The sequence below is a fragment of the Rattus norvegicus genome, chromosome 1 (genome assembly GCF_021556685.1).
Source record: "Rattus norvegicus strain SHRSP/BbbUtx chromosome 1, alternate assembly SHRSP_T2T, whole genome shotgun sequence".
Classification (NCBI taxonomy): Eukaryota; Metazoa; Chordata; class Mammalia; order Rodentia; family Muridae; genus Rattus; species Rattus norvegicus.
The window spans coordinates 47,519,748-47,541,282 of NC_141534.1; the positions used below are offsets into that span (position 1 = coordinate 47,519,748).

Here is a 21,535-nt window from a genome sequence, read left to right on the forward strand (position 1 = left end):
GAGAAGAGATGAGAGGGGAAGTTATGTAATTATACCCTCAAAAAATTTAAAATTCTTTATTTAAAAAAATTGAGAAAAGAAACAACAGTTGAAAACAAACTGTGATGCATGAACTTACACTGAAATATGGATCTCTCTGGTTGGTTGTATTTATTTTCTTTACATCACTTGGCTTTATTGTCAAATTAGAGAAGTAGCTTTGAGAATTGATTCCATGAAATCTACCCAAATCCTTGAGGTCAAGCCACTGTCCAAAGCCAGGATACTTGCTTCCCATACAGAGAAGTCAACTTACACCAACCAAAAGATGAACTTTTCAGTACCAAGTCAAAAAATAAAATCACATGCAATTATTTAATAGGCACATTTATCTGTTAAGGTACTAGATGCTTATTACTTCCGTTTATGTGCCTTGTGTGCACACAGACCTGCAGACACAGCTACAAGCTGGTTTGTAAATGCTCTTCACCAAAGTGTTTGCAAGAACTAATAGCTGAGCCCCTTTCCAGATGCTAACCTCTGTAGAGCTGGAGATTTTGGGAATCCAGGAACTTCTAAAAGGGACCCTCAGGGAGACTGCGTTCGACTGAAAGGAAAAATTTTACTCTGGATAAAGCTAAGGACATGGCATTTTGTAGCTCAAGGTACACAACAGGTTGTGGGGGGTGGGGGGGTCAGTTTCCTTCTGTTGATCTCTTGGCCTTGTGATTTCAACCTGTAGATGCCAGACAGTGAATTTTCTTCAAAGCAATATGGTTAAGTCAACATAATAGGTCAAAGAAACATATATGCCAATCAACTCAGGAAAAACAACATTAATATGATGACCCTCAATTTCCTGCTCAACATCCATGTTGCTTTTTTTTTTCTTTTTTTTTTTTCGGGGCTGGGTACCGAACCCAGGACCGTGCGCTTCCTAGGCAAGCGCTCTACCACTGAGCCAAATCCCCAACCCCCCATGTTGCTTTTTGTGCATACTTGTTTTATTAAAAAAAAATGCTTTCTCAGATGTGATGAAATTGGAGCCAACAACCCAAGAGAAGTGAAAAGTAGTACAATAACTGTCTCATCCTAAAGGGATTTGTCCTCAGAACAGACTGATGTCGTTATTCCCACTTTACTTACAAACACCTTTGTCTTTATCCAGAAATTTGCTCAATGGGAGAAAGGAGAGGAAAAGAAACCTAAAATCTTTGTGCTTTAGTTCTTCCATATCAATGGTTACCTCTTGGACTTTTTTTTTTCTTGTAATGTATGATTGTGGTGGTTTGAATATACTTGGCCCAGGAAGTGGCACTATTAGGAGGTGTGGCCTTACTGGAGGAGGTGTGACCTTACTGGAGGAGGTGTGACCTTACTGGAGGAGGTGTGGCCTTACTGGAGGAGGTGTGGCCTTACTGGAGGAGGTGTGGCCTTGTTGGAGGAAGTGTGTCATTATGGGGAAGGCTTTGAGGTCCTCCTTCTAGCTACCTAGGAGACAGTCTTCTCCTGTTCACCTTCAGAACAATATGTAGAACTTAGCTCCTCGATTGCCTTGCCTGCCTGAACACTGGCACACTTCCTGCCTTAATAATGGACTGAACCTCTAAACCTGTAAGCCAGCCCCAATTAAATGTTGTCCTTATAAGAGTTGCCTTGGTCATGGTTTCTCTTCACAGCAATGAAAACCCTAACTAAAACAACGATGTATGCATTGGGGGTGTGGCATGCGGACTCAGTAGTATGTTCCAGTGTAGAGACCAGAAGTTGACACCAGAGGTTTTCCTCAGTTGCCCTCAACCTTAGTTTTTAAGATGGTTCTCTCACTGAACCTGGAGCTCACCAATTGTCTAGACTGGCTATCCAGGGAGCCTCCAGGATCCTCCCATTCTTGGCTCAAGTACAGGGTTAAAGGCACACACAACCACATCTGGCCTTTTACACGGGTGCTGTAAACTCAGACCCTCATGCTTTCACAGAAAGCATTTTACGTACCAAGCACACATTTTTATCTCCCCAGCCCCTCTTATAGGATCTTACATAGCATAGAGTCTCCAACTCTCTGTGGAGTAAGGATGGCCTGGAACTTCTGATCTTCCTGCCTCTACTTTCATAGCACAAGGCAAGCCCTCTACAGCTGAGCCACATCCCTGACCTCATCACTAAGGGCAAAAGCACGAGGTGCTCACCATACTCAACCTCTGCCCTCTAAGGTACTCGTGGCGTATTTCTGGTTTCCTCCCTTTCTGGCTCTTCTGAATGTTTATGTTGCTGGGACAACAGGGTGCTGTCATGGTTTGTATTGAGAAAGGGGAGAGAACTGGACACTGCCAATCAAACCTGCTGTTCCGCCCTGATAACCCCTGACTCCCATGCACTTGCTGATGGCCACACATGTTGTATTTCAAGTTCAACAGCAGGTCACCTGCTCTAATAATGGCTACTTATTGTGCAACTTTGATAAGATTTGTTCTTTGACACTTTGGAGTCGGACAGGGTCAAACACGGTGGCTCGCTTCCACCACGTCAGCCCCACAGATGTCCACTGACATGTTCTACCTCTGCCATCGGGACTTAACTTGGACAAATATCTACTACCAATGCTCACAGCATCAGGAAGTTGATGCCCTGTCTTGACAGTCCTGGGACTAGAACCTAGGGCTGCATGCATGCTGGGCAAGTGCCACGTTTAATTCTCTAGAAAAACAAACACCATTCTGTATAGGCATATGACAAAGGACCCTGACCAATTTACAGGTCCAGCGAAGGGATCCATGAAGGAGCAACAGACAGAGACCTGGAGAGCCGGCAGAGCCAGGGAGGGCAGGTGGAAGGGAAGATGTTACTTCCAGGACCCTGAAGAGAAAGGCTGGATGTTCACAAAAGCAATGTACTCCGCTATAAGGAGGGCCAGAGGAGAGGACTTAAGTCAGGGAGCTCGGCAGGAAGACACCACGTAGAACTCTACACAGCCTTGGCTTTGTCCCAAACAACAGAACTGAAACTCAAGAGGGGGTCAGTAGGCAAACTCAAGGAGCTGGGAACCCGGACCCATATAAAGGCAGCACCTCTGTAATTCCAGAACTTCGACAGAGAGACAGGAAGTGAAGACAGAAGAACTTCTGGAAGTTTCCAGGCCAGCTAGCCTGGAGAATGATGTCACACTGAACTATAGGACATCTCAGAACAAGGTGTTAAGATGTGGACCAACCCTCCACTTGTGCTCTGTGACACCTGTATGCCCATGCTCACATGTATAAATACATATACACACATGAATATACACACACGTGAATATACACATACATGAATATACACACACATAAATATACACACATTCACACACATGAATACATACACATTCACACATGAATATACACATACTCACACACATGAATATACACACATTCACACACATGAATACATACACATTCACACACATGAATACATACACATTCACACACATGAATACATACACATTCACACATGAATATACACACACTCACACACATGAATATACACACATTCACACACATGAATACATACACATTCACACATGAATATACACACACTCACACACATGACTACACACACACATATGACTACACACACATTCACACACAATTGAATATACACATTCACACATGAATATACACATACACACATGAATATACACACATTCACACACATGAATACATACACATTCACACATATGACTATACACACACGTGAATATACACCCTCACACATAAATAAACACACACATGGATACACACAATCATACACATGAATACTACATATTCACACATATGAATATACACACATGAATACTACATACTTATACACATGGATACACACATTCACACACATTCACACTACATATTTATACACATGAATTCATACACATAAATATTACATACACACATGAATGTGCACACATATGAATATGCACACTCACACACATAAGTATGCACACACAGGAGTACACATACACACGTGAATACACTCACAAATGACATAAAATTATTTAAATAGCAAAGTAAGCAACAGGGAGTCCTGTCAGGGATGCTTAACTATGCTCTGGTAATCAGATACTTGCCCTTCTTTCCTTTCTACCTGCATCTTTTCTGCAGAGCTCAAAACTGTTCTCAACTTTCCCTGGGCAGAAGCTTGGAGAAGTAGCACTCAGCTAGCCCTTTCCTTTTTCTCCCCACCATAATTATTTTTCTATGTCCACGTGGAGGCCATTCCACCACCTACATTCCATAATGAGTCTTCTGTAGGTCAGACCCTTGGATGCTCCATGGATGAGTAATAAACCATTGTTGACAGAAGCTGACAAGATACCCTGGGGCATCATTGCTAAGGTATCCCAAGATACACTGACTGAGACAAGGAGTTTCATGAGGTCTGAGGAAACATGGCAGCCTTGGTCCATTCTGGGCGTCAAAGTAAAACTGCCATGGATTAAATGACAGAAATCCAGCAGTCCCCATTCTAGAACCTGGGAAGAGCAAGGTCAAAGTGCCGAGATATCGGGCATCTCGGATGTGGCCACTAAGCCGTCCCTGCTCGCATAAGCAGTGTGTAATAAACCCAGTGGATCACAAGGACAGAGGGTGATGAGGAAAGATGTAGAGGAGATGAAGTGATTGAAATACACTCCGTAGTCCTGGGCGCTATCTGGGATAACCTTCACTTGTGGGTTGGTCGAAGCTGTGGTTTGTTGTATTAAGTATTTAATCTCAATTTGGGGTTTCTACCCCGGCTTTGATCATTCCAGTTCCCAGATAAAAGACACGCAACTTTTATATGATAATAAGCCTTTAATGTACTAGAGCTGGGCAGATCTCTACCCTGTAAGCTATTCAATCTACTTCCCCGTTGCTATTATGTGTACTTCACTATCAGTAACCCTGAGTTATAACTTGCCATGTTCTATCTGGGCTGCCCTTAACTCTGATTGGCCAGTCCCCATGGCCGTGTTTTTATACCTCACCTCCCCCATGGTGTCTTGTCCTCTTTATACCTCTCTTTCCTCGGACTCCAAGCCTGGGAACCCCACTCCACCGATCTCTCTGTCCAGCTATAGGCTACAGGCATCTTTATTCACCAATCAGGAATAACTTGGAGAGGGATAAGGTTACATAGTGTGTTACATTGTGTGTGTGTGTGTGTGTGTGTGTGTGTGTGTGTGTGTGTGTGTGTGTGCATATTCTCTCCTCCTTAGGGGCAACCAGGTCTTGGGAACCAGTAAACATTACAAAACCTAGCAGACCAAACCTCAACAGTGGTTGACTAAATTATTACATCCCAAAAGTTTCATCTGAGGATAGTGCCGTCACTGAGGTGCTACGACAGCCTAAGATAGATTGTAATTGGGCAACACTCCCAGCTCTCTACAACCATTAACATTCTAATCAGCTAATCACCTTGTAGAAGGTTCAGAGTAAAGTGGCTTCTTTCTAGGAACTGTCCTAAAGGAGAGAACACATGTAATCTATGTGTGTGTTAGGTTTCTGTTACTGCAACAAAAAGCCTGAGTTAATCAGTTTTAAAAGAGAAAAGGTTTACTTGGGCACAGTTTGATAGCTTTCATAAGGTTGGTGCCATTGCTTTTGTACACGTAACAAGGTAGGCTATCACGGAAGGAGCCAAGAGTGCAACAGCGCCTGAAGGGCATTCGAGCATCTCAGTGTTCTCCCCAGAACACGTTCCTTCCTCTCCTCCTTCCACAAACTCCAGCTTCTAAAGGTTCCTCCATTTCCTAGTAGTGCTGTGGGCTAAGTAAAGCCAAATCTTCAACACATGGGACTTTAGAGGACATTTATTCAAAACAGAACAGCCTAGAATAATGATTAAATTTGTGATTTTGAAAAAAAGTAACAAGGCTTGGGTTGTGGGGCTTGACTTGGTGCTTAAAGCACCTGCTATGAAACCATAGAAACCAGACTTAGATCCCCAGAACCTATGGAAATTCCAACCTGCCTCTAAACCAGTGCTAAGGTAAGCATCAGGGATATCTATGGCAAGCTGTCCAGCCTAACACCTAAGCATTGGTGAACTCTGACTTCAATCGAGAGACTCTGTCTCAATGAAAGAAGTTGAGAACAACCAGGGACAACTCTGGATGTCAACCTCAGGCTTACATGTGTTCACAAACATGCTCATGCACGTGAATATGCATGCACATACTATATACATAGGCACATGAGGGGAAGAGAAAGATAAATGGTTACTCAGAAAGAGGAGCAAGAGAGAAACCCAAGTAGACTCTGGAAAACAAGTTAGCTCCTTATTCTTGCAATGCAAACAAGTGACCATGGCTTCTTAAACTTTTACTTGTGACCCCTTATGGCCTGAGACATTCTACATAACCCTAAGTGTATAGATGTATAAATAGGTCTTCAAATCAAACCCACTGGTCATAGACCATACCCATGTAATAATCCACAGACCCAAGAAGCTAAGTAACAAGTAGGGCCCAAGGGAGGATGCTTGAATTTCACTGAGAAGGGAAAAAATGTTTTAAAAAGAAACTTATTTTAAAACAATTCTTTTGTTTACATATAATTTTACCACTTATTAACGATAAAAGCAAACTTGCATACTGATGAGACAGATGTACTTGTTTGCTTTTGCATAAAGAATTAAGTCTTGGATGAATTTTGGGTACTGAGAAAGAGCATCTTTTATGTTTTTCAGATTTTGTTGACATTTTGATTCCATAAATACATGATACAAAATGGCAGAAGTATGTTTAAGGCAACTTCAGAGATTGTAGGCAATTTTGTCTTAATCCCAGAGCTAAATTTATTGTTTTTTTTAAACGAAGTTTAAACCAGCAACTCAAACAGAAATTTTTAAAATGAAACATCCTAACCCGATATGATCTAAAGACACAGGATTTTGATACTGTGGGATGAGGGATGACAGTTAGAAACAGCAAGTAATCAAACCTTGAGAAGATCAGCAAGTGCCGATGTGTGACGGGGAGCAATCTCAGGGCTTTGCCGAGGCACCGTGCAGGCAGAACTTGGTGGTGTTGCAAAGTGCCATGCCACGAGAGGTACAAAGTCCTGAGTAACACAGGCAAGCGCTGGCAAGAAGCACCTTGAATCCACTAAGAATTCTGTCTTGGGTCCCTATTTGGAAACTTTTCACTGTTTTCACAACCTCCCCATTATCCAGGTCCCATACAGGACCTGTACTAGAGTTTCTCCTACTGCAATGAAACATCACAACCAAAGCAGCTTGGGATGTGGGAGAGCGGTTCGGTTCACAGCACTGTTCATCACCAGAGAAAGGCAGGACAGGAACTCAAGCAGCATAGGAACCTGGAGGAGCCATAGAGGCCATGGAGGGTGCTGCTTACTGGCTTGCTCCCCATGGCTTGCTCAGCCTGCTTTCTTATAGAACCCAGGACCACCAGCCCAGGGATGGCCCCATCCACAATGGGCTGAGCCCTCCCCCATCAATCACTAATTAAGAAAATGCCTTAGAGCCCCATCTTATAGAGGCATTGTCTCAGCTGTGGTTCCCTCCTCTCAGATGACTCTAGCCTGTGTCAAGTTGACATAAAACTTAATACAAGATCGCAACCCACAGCTTAAGGATCTGAGGAACAGGCAGGGATGTAGATATTCATGAGGTTGGAAACTCATTACTTTGCATCCCTACTACAAAATGTTAGAAAAAACACACAACTTAAAGGGGGGTTGTTTATTTTGTTCACTGTTTCAGAGGGGTTAAGTCCATCATAGTGAGGAAGGTGCCCTCCACATGCAAGTGGTGACATCTCAGCTCACATCACAGTATCCAGGAATCAGAGGCAGAGATGGGAGATGTGTGTTCTTTGCTCGATCCTGTACTTATTCATTTGGGCCTCAAACCCACTCAATGGTGCTGCCCACAGCTCTCAGCTAAGCCTTTTAAGAAATGTCCTCAGAGTTATGCATTTTTAGTCCTCTAGGCATTTTATATACATGTTATATGTGGGTTATCTATGTGTATAGAGGTGCAGATACAAGATGTGTGTGTGTGTGTGTGTGTGTGTGTGTGTGTGTGTAGGTCAGAGGTTCATATTAAATGTCTTCCTTAATCATTCTTTACCTTATTTTTTTTACAATTTATTTTTAATTGATTATAGTGTGGGGGGAGGGAGAGAGAGAGAGAGGGAGGAAGACAGAGAAAGTTTATGTGTACTATGTGCAGGCAGGGGTCCTTGGAAGATAGAGGGTCACCTGATATGGGTTCTGGAAACTTAACCCAAATCTTCTGAATAAAAAGTAAGTGTTCTTAACCACTGAGGCGGTTTGAATAAGAATGGCCTCACAAATCCTATATTTGAAAATCGGTCCCAGTTGATGGAACAGTTTGGAAAGGATAGGAGGTGTGGCCTTGTTGGAGGAGGTATGTCACTGAGGGTAGGCTTTAAAGGTTTTAAAAGACAGTGCAGTTTCCAGTAAGCTTTCTATGTCCTGCTTGCGGGTCAAGGTATGACCTTTTAGCTGCTGTACCAGCCACCCACCTCCATGCCCTCTCTCCTGCCTGCTGGGGCTGGAAGCCCAATTAAACTCTTCATTTTTCAAGTTGACATGTCTTAGCACAGCAATAGAAAAGTATCTAACACCGTCACTGAGCCCTCTCTCCACCCCTCTAGCTGATTTTTCTGAGACAGGGTTTACCACTGAACCTTGAGCTCACCAATTTATCTAGGACAACTGGCTTGTGAGCTGCAGGAAACCTTCCCAGGCATCTCCTCAGAGTGCAAGCTGGAGGCCAGCCTGGGCTACATACTGAGAACAAGAGCTGGAGGCCAGCCTGGGCTACATACTGAGAACAAGAGCTGAAGGCCAGCCTGGGCTATCTAGTAAGACCCTGATTAATGACTGGTGATCTGATTTGCTTGCTTCTCATAAGCAAGCTCTCCTCTGTGGCAAGCAACACGTTGTGGGTGGTGAGACTTAGTTTTCAGAAAGCACTTAGGACTGTGTCTGTGTATATGGAGGTCAGTCGTTCCTGGCTGTCAGTGTGCCTACCAGAGACTGAATCATTCTCCAAGGTCACACAGCAAAAAGTAAAAAAGCCTGAATCCAAGCTCTGGCTTCAGCGTGCCCCCACTTTTGCCTTGCTTAAGGCAGAAAAGCTATATGGGTACTGGCACCATCTTGCCAAACCTCAGCTGTTTCGGCCCACCAGGTTTCTGCCATTTAAATGTATTGAAACCTGGAAAGCCTGCTTGATTGTGTTTGTCTCTGAGGGCTTCTTACTTCTCTCACTTTCTCTCCAGCTAATGCCTGTACCATGGCACGAGGCGCTCAAGAGTGGACACTGAAAACTAAGGCAATGGCTCCATAGTTTAAAAAAAAAAAAAGCTTTCTCTGCAAGAATGAGGATCCTGAGTTCAAGACCCAGCCCCCCAAGTTTTTAAATGGTAAGAGTGGAAGAGGCATGGCAGTTTGTGTCTATAGCCCAGCACTGGGAAAGCACAATCAAGATGAACCCTGAGACTCACCTGACAGCCAAGCCAACAAAACTAGTGAGCAGCAAATCCAGTGGGAGACCTTGTCTCAAAAACTAAGGCAGACGGTTACTAAGGAAAACACCTGACATTGACCTCTGACCTGGAAATAGACATACACATACAGCTGCACACACACACACACACACACACACACACACACACACCTGCATACACACACACACACATACACACCTTCACAAACTCTCTTTCATACACCTACACACACATACATACCCATACACATATACACTCTAGCACACACCTGCATACACACATACCTGCGCACAGGCACTCACACGCGTGCGTGCGAACACACACACAGACCTACATACACACACACACCTGCACACACAGAGACCTGCATACACGTACACACCTGCACACACACAGACCTGCATACACGTATACACCTACACACACACAGATGACAGAGAGTAAACATGAGTGGGACACTGATAAATGTTTAGCAACTATCTCTCAAGGAGTGAATAGAACTGATTGTCAGTGTACATAGACTTGAATGGTGTGAATACTCTTAACCATGGCCAATTTCAAGATATCAGAGTGAAATCAACAACTCGAAATTCCTGGAATACTAACAGCCAGCTCTGGCAAGTTGGAGCAAGTCCATTACAGCCTGCCTCTGGGCCTAGAGGTTACAGTTTGTGCTTAGCTCTCTGTCTCTTCTTGTGTGCATGGCAGGCACATTGGTGTGCGCAACAGTGTGCAGGCAGAGGCCAGAGGACAAGCTCAAGAGTTGGTCCTTAACTTCTACCTTGCTTATGACAGGGGTTCTCTAGCTGGCCATCATTCAAGGTTTTGGGGACTCTCCTTGTCTCTACCTCCCATCTCACAATGTAAACACCAGGATCCCAGATGTGTGTGACCCCACATCTGTTGTGCCTGAATCTCTTGCGTCTTTCATTGTTCCATGAGGATGAGCTAACCGGAAACATTGCCACTTACATGGAAGCTTCTGGTTCGAGGAAACGAGCTTCATCTGAGCATTCAGACAGTCCCAGATCCCCTCAGAATAATGAGCCACGAACACCAATGGATCCATAAACGTGCATAAGCACGAAAGGAGCCAACAGCCTATTAGAAAACCTGAAAAATGTATGAAAGACGAGAAAGCAGATCAAGTCCTTCTGACAGAGAAGCCAGGGACCCATGGCTGAGGGGTGCATGGCAAAGCTTCGATGGAGATGATGACGACTCTTCTGCTCAGGCATCCTTACACTTGGTAGGTGAGGAGAGCTTACCTGCACAGTGAGGCAATACACCAAGGGACTGACTAGCGCATCAGTTCTCAACCTGTGGGTCGTGACTCACACAAGGATCAAACATCAGAGACCCTGCATATCAGATATTTACATTACAATTCATAACAGTAGCATAATTACACTTGTGGAAATAGCAAGGACATAATTTTGTGACTGGGGGGGGTATCACCACAACATAAAGAACTATACTAAAAGGTCATAACGTTAGTAGGGTTGAGAATCACTGGACTGAAGGCTGAGAAAAACTGAGCCAGTATGCCTCCTGCTTCTGTTCTGCATGCCCTAAATCTTATGTCCCCAGCTAAGCATCTCAGAGTTACTCTGGAAAACATGAGCACTGGGTCTCTGGGAGACCTTTAAGGCCAAGGATCAGAAAGGACACTGCTGTTCTGTTAAAACATGTGCTAAGCATGAATGAGAACAGACTAATCCTCCAGATAGAAGTTAAGACACAATTTTAAAAATTAAAAACAAAGAGGTTTATAGGATGAATAGTAAATACATATAATTATAGTATATAATTTCCAAATCAAAAGAGGGGAAAGAATAAAATCAAAGAATACAGAACATAGACGAGGTCTAGAGAGATGGCTCAGCTGTTAAGAACTTGAACTGCTTTCGTAGCAGACCTGAGTTTGGTTCCCAGCACCCACATCCAGAATGCACACTGCAGACCTCTCAACAGCTGTAATTCCAGTCACATGGATCCAACGCACCAATACACACACACACACACACACACACACAACACACACACACACACACACGATACACACATATGCACATACATACAAACACAGACATACATAGACATACACACATACATATACAATACAGACACACATACATACATACATGCATACACAAACATACACAATGCAGACACACATATACATACATATACACATACGCACACACAGACATACAATTTTAAAAACTAAAATAAAACAATGTAAAAAGTATGGACTAGGTTTTTCAGTTCACGACAGTGTTTGCCCCACACATATGAGCCTAAGTTTCATCCCCACGATAGCATGAACAAACAACTTTTTGTATTGACAGTCAGAGCATTGGGTTATGAGAAAATACAAAAGTGTAAATGAATTCTTAGTAAATTTAAATCAGTAGTATAAGATCACAATGTTGAGTGACGTGTGCATGGTGTGTGTGTGTGTGTGTGTGTGTGTGTGTGTGTGTGTGTGATTGTTTTTCAAATCATGACTACATTATTGTAGAGGACAGACAAGAGAAGAAAATTTAGAAACATATACAGGAATGATGGTTACTGCTTTAGAAAGACTGGATTGAAATAAGTATAAAAGGGTTGCCCAGAATCCTTTGCGGGTTTTTAATCTGTGATGTGAGATGAAAAGAAGAAAAGAGAAGAGAAGGGAAAGGAAAGGAAGGGAAGGGAAGGGGAAGGAAAAGAAGGGAAGGGAAGGGGAGGGAAAGGAAGGGAAGGGAAGGGGAGGGGAGGGGAGGGGAGGGAAGGGGAGGGAAGGGAAGGGGAGGGGAGGGAAGGGGAGGGAAGGGAAGGAAAAAAAGAAACGAAAAGAAAAGATAGCTGAATGATGAACCACTCAATCAAGGGTAGTTTCAAGCTATACAAGATGACTGTATCCACAACAAACTACAAAGACAGTTAAAGCATGCACACACACACACACACACACACTCACACACACACACACGTGTGGGGCTAGGAGCTCACTGCACAGTTAAGAACATTGGTTGATCTGATAGAGGACCTGGGTTGTTTGGTTCCCTGCACTCCCGTGGAGTCTTATAAACATTCGTAACTCCAGTTTCGGGGATCTGACGCCCTCTTCTGGCCTCTGAGGGTCCCAGGCTCCCACATGGTGCACATATGTACAGACAGGCAAACCCTCACATACATAAAATCAAAATAAACGATCTTCTTTGGAAAGCATAAATACAGAAGCAGTAAGATCGGTGGAGAATGGTTTGAAAACGGGTTTGTCTTTAGCTACTACAGTCTTCTAAGCACAGACGTTTCTGGAACAGAAAATGGATTTCATTTGCCAAAGGAAAGACTGACAACAGATCAGAGACAGTTTTCTCATTGAAAGATGTACTAACACTCAATGGAGTTGAGTGTATGCATTTTAGAAGAACCATGTCTTCTTAAAATATTTACAAGTAGACACATTTGGTGTATTTTTATAAGACCTCTTTTGTAAGGCAAAAATGGTAAGTTAGATGGTGATTCTTAAGTTGCTACTCTGAAAAATAGTTGGGTAAAAAAAAATTACCAATGGTACCGAATGAGTGAAAGCACCATTCCCACCCCCTTGGGAACTTCCAGCCCAAGTGGAGGGGGCCCCTTGGTCCCCAATGCTTACCAAACTCTGAAGACAAGGTAGAGAAGAACCAGAAGATGGAGAACTGTATGGAAACCACTCACTGGCTTTTCTATTGTCTCCTGTCTTAGGGGGTTATTGTTGTGAAGAGACACCAGGACCAAGGCAACTCTTATAAAGGAAAACATTTAATTAGGTCTGGCTTACAATTCAGGAGGTTAGTTCATTATCGTCACAGAAGAGAGCATGTCGACATATAGGCAGACATGGTGCTGGAGAAGGGGCTGAGAGCTCAACATCCTGACCAGCAGGCGTTGGAGCTAGTTTGAGCTTCTGAGCCCGCAAAGCCTGCTCCCACAGTGACAGGCTTCCTCCAGCAAAGCCATACTCCTAATAGTGCCACTCCTTATGGACCAAGTATTCGAGCACATGATGCTACGGGGCCGTACATATTCAAACCGCCATATCTCCCGTTCCATCTCATTCAGGACAAAGGGTAGACCTCAAAGAAGAGAGGAGCACAACTCGAATGTTACAGTTTGAGCATCTTTTCTCCCTGTGATTTTTCAGATCATGGATGTTGGTGTTTCCTTTTCTAACAGTGTGACCGAAACCACAGAGAGCACACAGCCTAAGGAAAGAAGGTTTCCTTTGCTCACTGTTTCTGAGGGTCTATCCAAAACAACCAGAAAAGCCCCCTAAGACAGATCAGTTCTCACACAGCCAGGAATGTGGACATGGAATTGGGAGAATGCACTTTGTGGCTCTCTCTCCTCCTTTCACTCTATCTAGGCCACCACAATGGTGCTCTCCACATCTGGGGCAGGTCATGCCCCTACTCCTGCTCGGTTAACTCTCCCTGCAAATGGCCTCACAGACACACCTAGCATCTTGCTATCATCAATCTCCCAAGTGATTCTAAAGCCAATCAAGTCGACAGTGAGGATAAGTCTCCCTGTTGGACCCAACCCTTGCAGCATGGAGAGAAAACAGAATACAACTTGGCCCGGGGGCTGGGGACTGGAGACCCAGTCAGAGAAAGGTTTTGCTCCTAGATTTTATTGTTACGTTTATGGCAGCAGAAATGTGGTCCTGTTCTTTGGCCTTTTCTCGAAGTAATAGCAAAAATTATCACCTGTCTCTGAGCCCTGGTAGGCTGACCAAAAATTCCAGAGCTGGTGCCAGTCCCAAGAGTGATCAGCAACACAAACAGGACTCCATGGGTTTCATGACCGAGAGGGGGAGGGAGAAGGGGAGGAGGAGGAGGAGAGGGAGGGGGAGGAGGGAGAGGAGGGGGGAAAAAGAAGACAAAGTTGAGTGAGTCCGGAGCTAAGGGTCATGAAGGTGGATCTTGGAGGAGCTGGGGTTAAGTATCACTAAAATACACTTTGTGAAACTCTCAAAGAATCAATAAAACTATTGATTATCACCTGGACACTAAAATAATCAGATATGACACCTTGGACCAGCAATCTGAAAGAAGCTTTTACTGACTCCAGAGCCTTCCTCGTGTCTGCTACCTCCCCCAGAGGGTGATTCTGAAATGTCATAGCCCCTCGGTGTTTTTATTGAGAGTCCGTTTACCTTTTGTAAAATGCACGCTCTTCTACAATCCTGTCAAGATGGGGAGACTAAACTCTCATCTCAATGAGGACACCAGAAACTGCCATTTTAAGGAAAACTTCCCTCAGCAATAGAAACACAAGGACTTGTGTCTCCAAATCCTGCCTGAAATCTTCCAAACACACTCAGATCAGACACTGGACACTGGGGCACCGGAACATCAACAGCACATTTTACCCCATTTATAAGAACAGTTCTAAGACCAGGCCTGGTGGCACATGCCTTTAATGCCAGCACTGAGGAGGTGGGGCTAAGTGGATCACCGTGAGTTCGAGGTCTTTCTGGTCTAAACAGAATGTTTTAAGCATGGTAAAACAGTGTCTTGAAAGCAAACAAACAAACTCCTACTTTCTATAGTCACACAGGTAAGTAGTAATAATTGCTGTGAATCACCATAAACTGACTTGTAATTTTGAGTTCAAATCTTTAACATTGATATGCTGAGGGAGAAAAAAAAAGGTGATTAATCATACTTTTATCCTCTTTTCAAGTTCTCTCACACTGCAGCATGAATAAGCCAATGCCGTCCATCTTGTGTGCTATCTGAAGGAGAATCTAGATTAACAGCCCAGGCAGAATTCCACACTAGCAAGAGAAAGTACACAGCTACAAATAGATCTCTTTGAGTCAAAAGAGAACAACAACACATCCACCTCCCAGCCCTGATGTTCCTTTATTTAGGATTCAACGTCTTGTAAGGGGCCCTTCTCAGGCCCTGGATGGATTTTTAAATGATCCTCTTATTGATTTCTGGTGCTCAGGATGGGTGGAAAGGGGGTGAGTCATGGCACTGATGATCAAAGGCAGCCCAGTGTGTCTACAGGGCCAGAAGAAGGGCAAGGAAGCACATGGAGGGAGCCTATGACTGGGCTCATAATTTAGATGTCAACACCTGGAGACAGGACAGGTGGACAACAGGACCCGGAATTCCACTCATCTCTCTCTTCTCTAAATATAGCCTGCTGCTGCCTGTTACCTGTCTCACGCGGTCTTCTGAGCCCTGACGTATTACACAGCTCAGCACAAAACCACATGCTTCGCTCTCCACCCTTGGAATCCGAATTTCCACATAATCGCTTTCAAGGAGGACATTCCTGCTTTCCGCTTCATTCTCCACGGGCCATTTGTTAGGGAGACGGAGTCACTGCGTAATCAGGAGGCAGTGAGAATCTGCCGTGCCACTTTCCAGCTTGAAGAGAAAGGCCTTCAAGACAAACAGACCATTTTCTAAATGAAGACCAGAAACGAGCAGGAGTTTTTCATGAGGGTGGAGAAGAACAGTTTCATAAGTTCAAGCTCACAAGGAATCAGGCACATGCAAACCATTTCAAACCTCACCAGATCAGTAACTCTGTCTTCTAACAATACACAGTGTGGATGAGGCTATGAAACTAGAGGGGTTCTCACAGATCGGGGACGGGTGGGAAAGGAAAGCCTGTTAGGAAACAACTTGCATTACCTAGTAAAGTGGTGTACACACTGAAATCCAATCTGTCTGTTTTTAGGAGAAACACACACACACACACACACACACACACACACACACACACTGTATGTTAGGTGATCTTAAATTACTGTTAAGTGTGATAATTCCGAAGTATTTAGAACTGAAATGTCACAATGTTCACAAGTTTAAATTGAGCTGATAAAAGCCAGAGAGAGAGAGAGAGAGAGAGAGAGAGAGAGAGAGAGAGAGAGAGAGAGAGAGAGAGAGAATGATCTTAAAGTGAGCAGGCTCTGGGAAAAGCCCACTCGGTTGAATCATGGATTGGTCTATCGTTGATTGTGACCTGAGGGATTTATTTCAGCGCTCCCTCCGTCTGTCTAACCATCTCTACAATGGAAGCAATACTGATCAACACCCAGGGAAAGAGGTCATAAAATAAAGCAACTCGAGTGAAATAGTTGAATCCTTTGTTCCGGGCTTGCAATGGACTGCTTAGCTCTGTCGGCTCCATTTTGCTGAGGAGTAAACAGATGCCAAAGGGGAAGTAACTTGTTGGGGCCTATAGCCAGCAGTTGACGGTGACAGCCGAAAGAGCAGAACTGTGTACAATAATGGGTTTGCAACACCGGGTCACCCCAGATGGGAAGATGATGCGGCTACACCATGCCTTGGCAGGAAGACCATTAGACATGAAATAAGGGAGGCGTGCGAGGAGGAAAGAAAGCCCTGAGTGTGTAAGGCTCTGGATGTTGCTGACATGGGCATAGCAACGTCAGACACATGGAGGAATGATAAACCCTCCCCTACACCAAAGAAACCATATCTCCTCGTTCAACTAAACACATTAACCCTGTCTGTCTGTTGAACTCTATATAATAAGCACGCTGACCTTCCAGGATGCTACAGTTTCTCCATCCAAGATCCCAGACCCAACCCTAGCTTTTCTGCACATCCAAGTGTAGCCACGAAATCTTCTACCCAGCCTAACCTATTTGGTAAATTTGAAGTCAGTGAGGAACCTTGAATGAATAAATACCTAGGCCCAAGCTTTGGTTTCTTTTCCAACTAGCTCATAACTTATACCATCCGCTTGTTCTAGTCTCTGTCTTCCACAGTTACCTCTCCTCAGTTCATCTGTCTCAAGAGCCCAGGGTGAAATCCTCTGCTGTCACTCTTTCCCAGAATTCCTCTCTCTCTGGACCTTTTATTTCCTGCCTCAGGTATTGGATTATGAGGTGTTTATTGACAGGTGATGCTTCCACACGGTACATAAGAGATTCTCTCTACATCCATGTGTCTCTGTGTGTTTGCCTTTTCTTCCTTCCCTTTACCATCCAAGTCCCTGAAGGACTTGCAGCTGAGGACGAATCCCATTCTACAGACTGCTTGCTCGGTAGATCCAAGGTCAATCTCGAATCTATACACAGGGCAGGAATATGCTTGCAATCTCAGTACTGAGGAGGCAGGGGTAAGTGGGCCAGCCAGCCTAACCTACTCGGCAAATCCTAAGCCAATGAGGAATCTTGTCTCAAAGAAATAAGGACTGCATCTGAGGGATATCAGCTGACATTGCTCCACATGCACTGCCACACATGTTTGTGCACCAGGACACACACATGCACCTGAATGTATATGTGTACACACACGCACACAAAAATAGTAATGTAAAGGTTTTTATTGCATCCTGAGGATATTAACTGTTCTGGCAACAAAAGAAGTGATTCAGCCAATAGGATTACCATGGAGATGATCAAAAAGTGCTTTTATTTAGAACCGAATTGTCCTTCTTCAGAGCATTTCTGGTGAGAGTGGTGGAAATCACTGTGTACATGTTTAACAGGTTGAAAAAAACCAAAGAAATGGCCTGGCTGTGATCGAATCTGCAAACATCAACACAGTGTTTTAAAATGAATATTCAGTGATATGGTAAAATGTTCACAATATAATGTTAAATTTAAAAGTGAGGATCTAGGGCTGGTGAGATGACGACTCAGCAGGTGAAATCATGTGCCTCCAGATCACATGACCTGAGCTTACTCCACCCCCAAATCCCACGTGGTATTAGGAAAAGCTGACTTCTAAAAGTTATCATCTGAACTCCACTGAGACACACACTCACACACATACACACACACACACACACACATGCACACACAGGACACTTGCACACAAAACACAAAATAAAAGTGTAACTAAAATGTTTTTCTTTTTCTTTGGGTTTTGCTGTTGTTGTTTGGCTGGGTTTGCTTTTTCAAGGCAGGGTTTCTCTGTGTAGCCCTAGCAGTGCTGGAACTCTCTCTGTGTAAACCCAAGCCTCCAGCTCAGAAATTCTCCTGCCTCTGTCTCCCCAGTGCTGGGACTAAAGGTGTGCACCGTGCACCATCATACCTTGCATCAAAAAATATTAAGTAGAGGCTTTTGTGCCTGAAATTCCAAAATCTTTCCAGTCCTGAGTGAAAGGTTTTTCATGAGCATAGTAAGACACGACAGGGGAGTTCACGCCAACCTTGTTTATGCTGGAGAAGAAGTCGGAGCAAACAACGTTCATCAAGAGAAACTTGGATGTCTAGACAGCAGATTTGCCAGCAGAGACTGAATGGAAAGAAACAGAGTTCCTGTAGCCAATACAGCTATATATAGATAGATAGAGTTATATGGATATATGCTATGTGTGGGTATATATCATACATATAAACATATATATGTGTGTGTGTGTGTGTGTGTGTGTGTGTGTATGGACAGCTGTATCTGCAACTAATGAAATACAACTGTAATATGATAGCATTTGTAGAAAGGTTGGAAGCATTTAAACCAGCCCTACACGATAGATGTTTTGTGTGTTTATGTATGAGCAGTGTTTTTTTTTAAAGAAAGACATTTTATGTTTACTTATGTATCCCGGTGTGTAGATGTGTGCACATGTGAGTATAGTACCATTTGAGGCCAGAGTAGGGCACAGCATCTCCTATGAGCTATGAAACAGTAGAACATACTCTTACCTGCTGAGCCATCTCTTTGGTCCCATGACTCTTTTGTTCAATGAACCGGAATGATAAACTCTGAGCTCAGGTTAGTAGTTATCTCTGAAATGTGAGAAAAGGGACTGGATTTAGAAAGGGTGACTTGTCAGGCAGTGGTGATACAAGCCTTGCACTTGGATCTCTAAGTTTGGGGTCAGCCTGGTCTACAGAGTGATTTCCAGGACAGTCAGGGCTACACAGAGAAATCTTGTCTCAAAAAAAAAAAAAAAAACAGAAAAAGAAAAAGAAAAGAGAGACGGGGACACATGGGTGAGAGCTTTAGTTATATCTGTAATATTTTATATCTTGGGTAGAGCACAGAGGTTTATTACATAATTTTCTGGAGGTTTTGTATTCCTGAAACATTTCATACTAAAAAAAAGGATTTTATAATAAAAATCAAAGTTTTAAATCAATTACTGCTAGATATGCAATTCACCGAAGCATGAACTTTGGGATACTTTTAGATTTGCTTTTGTTTTTCTGTTCATGAACCTGCATGAACTTCTATGTACTGTGTGCAGAGCTGTGTGGGCTCCTGTGGTGCTTAATTCCCTGAAGTTGGAGTTACAAGTAGTTGTGACCTTGTGAGCCAACAAGTGGATGCTGGGAACTGAACGTGGTCCTCTGGAAAAGTAGACAGTGCTCAAACCACCGTATATTTGCAGTTTTACTTTGCCCAAAACCCATGATTTCCAAAAGAGAAAACCTAATTTCTACAAAATAGAAATGATTTCCAATGCAAATATTTTTATTATAACCATTTCCAGTGAAAGGAAAATTAGGGCATGTTTTCCTCTCCGTCCAAAATACATTATCTTTAAATGTGAGAGATAAAGGGAGATATTTACTCTGTACAAAGCAGTAGTGACCAGTTTATTCTGACAGCAGATCCCAAGTGCGGAGAGAAGTCAGCACTTCCATGGAGCCTTGGTATGGCAGACTGGCTCAGGCAGGGTTACACATTTTACACATTTGCACATGGTTAACCGGTTTCGTCAGTGAAATGGATTGAAACTTGCTTAAAAGTAGGAAAGGAAAACATTCGGTGCATTCCACACTTGCCCTTAAGTATACTGTACCTTCAAATCATGCTGCCGCTTGCATTCCTCAGAGCTGCGAACACCCTTTAAACTGTCTGCATAAATCAATTCATCCTCTGTGTAACAGGGTTTTCTCTTCCTGGACAAAAAAAAAGAGGCCATCTGTCCCCAAAGAGCTACACTCCAGGATGAGGATCCCTGCCCAGACAGGACCTCATGCAGGTGTTACAAGGTCTCCATTCTGTCTGGAAGCCTGGATAGTTAACTTGCCACCCACTTGCCACAATCTATGGGTGAGAAACCGTATCTTTAAAATCTGGGACTTTCTACCTCCTCACCGCAGCTAGCAATGGTTCCGGTGTGTAGAAATACCAGATTGCATGGAGCTAAGAAGATCGCCAAGAAGGCGAACACAGTAACGGAGACTGACATTAATAAGAACCTGGAAGCAAGCACGCGCCTCCTGGTAAACAGCCTTCTCCAGGAAAAGCCCTCCGTGGGCTCCCTGCAACTCACACATTCCCCTTAGCTCTTCCAGAACTGGTGACTTGTTGACAGGCACACACCCTAGAGAAGACCCACGCCATTCGGAGGTTTGAATGTTTGTTTCCTTTGCAGAGAAACCTCCAGGCCTGCGAGGGGCGGGCTCTGTCAGGGAAGGCCTTGAAGCAACTCACCTCTCCCCGCCTAGCCTGCTGCTCCTGCTGGAGGAGGTGCAGGGGACAAGTGAAACTAGTTCATGTCAGCTCCCCCAGGGATTTGGCAGCAGAGGGCTTGGTCTGCCATAGGCAGACGAGCACACAGGCACGGAACAGGGGCATCTGCACTACACTTCCTTCCTCCTTGCTGGTCTGCATGCAAAGGTGGTCTCTCTCTCTCTCTCTCTCTCTCTCTCTCTCTCTCTCTCTCTCTCTCTCTCTCTCTCTCTTAAAGTGCTAGCTGTGTCTTGCATGAGTGCATGAGCAAGGCCAGCACTCTGGAGAAGGGGAAGCAGCTCAGCCATTGGAAACGTCTGGAAACCTCCATCCCTGGGCTGGCTGGGCCACACAGCTCCTTCCTAAGGGCCTGCTTCCCCCCCCCCCCCCCCCCCCCCCCCGCCACTGAAAGATCTGCATCTAACAGCGAAGATCACTGAACTGCTGCTTTCCAGTTACCACAGGAATCTCAGGTCCAGACCTTCAAGCTGAGGGAGGCACTTCGCCCTAGTGGAGCTCCCCCATGCTCACAGCCAAATAAGGGGGTGCTAGTCCACCTCCGTAAAGAGATAAAAGAAAGGGCTTTGTGAGGACCACA

At 44.1% G+C, this 21,535-nt stretch overlaps 1 long non-coding RNA gene across 13 annotated transcripts in view; it reads right to left on the reverse strand.

The window, feature by feature from the left end:
* Positions 1 to 21,283, reverse strand: part of LOC102548472 (uncharacterized) — a 35,488-nt gene extending 14,205 nt beyond the window's left edge. Inside the window, exons 1-5 of one of the 13 annotated variants that reach the window (XR_015649206.1) lie at positions 20,920 to 21,283; positions 20,282 to 20,381; positions 19,179 to 19,262; positions 18,686 to 18,771; positions 17,925 to 18,059 (exon numbers count right to left, since the gene is read on the reverse strand). This is a non-coding gene — a long non-coding RNA (uncharacterized LOC102548472). Of the gene's footprint in view, positions 1 to 15,708; positions 15,937 to 17,924; positions 18,060 to 18,567; positions 18,772 to 19,178; positions 19,263 to 20,281; positions 20,382 to 20,580 lie in introns of those variants that run through there. The other 12 variants (XR_015649203.1, XR_015649204.1, XR_015649199.1 and 9 more) reach the window with 12 other exon arrangements.
* Between the last annotated feature and the right edge of the window lie 252 nt (positions 21,284 to 21,535).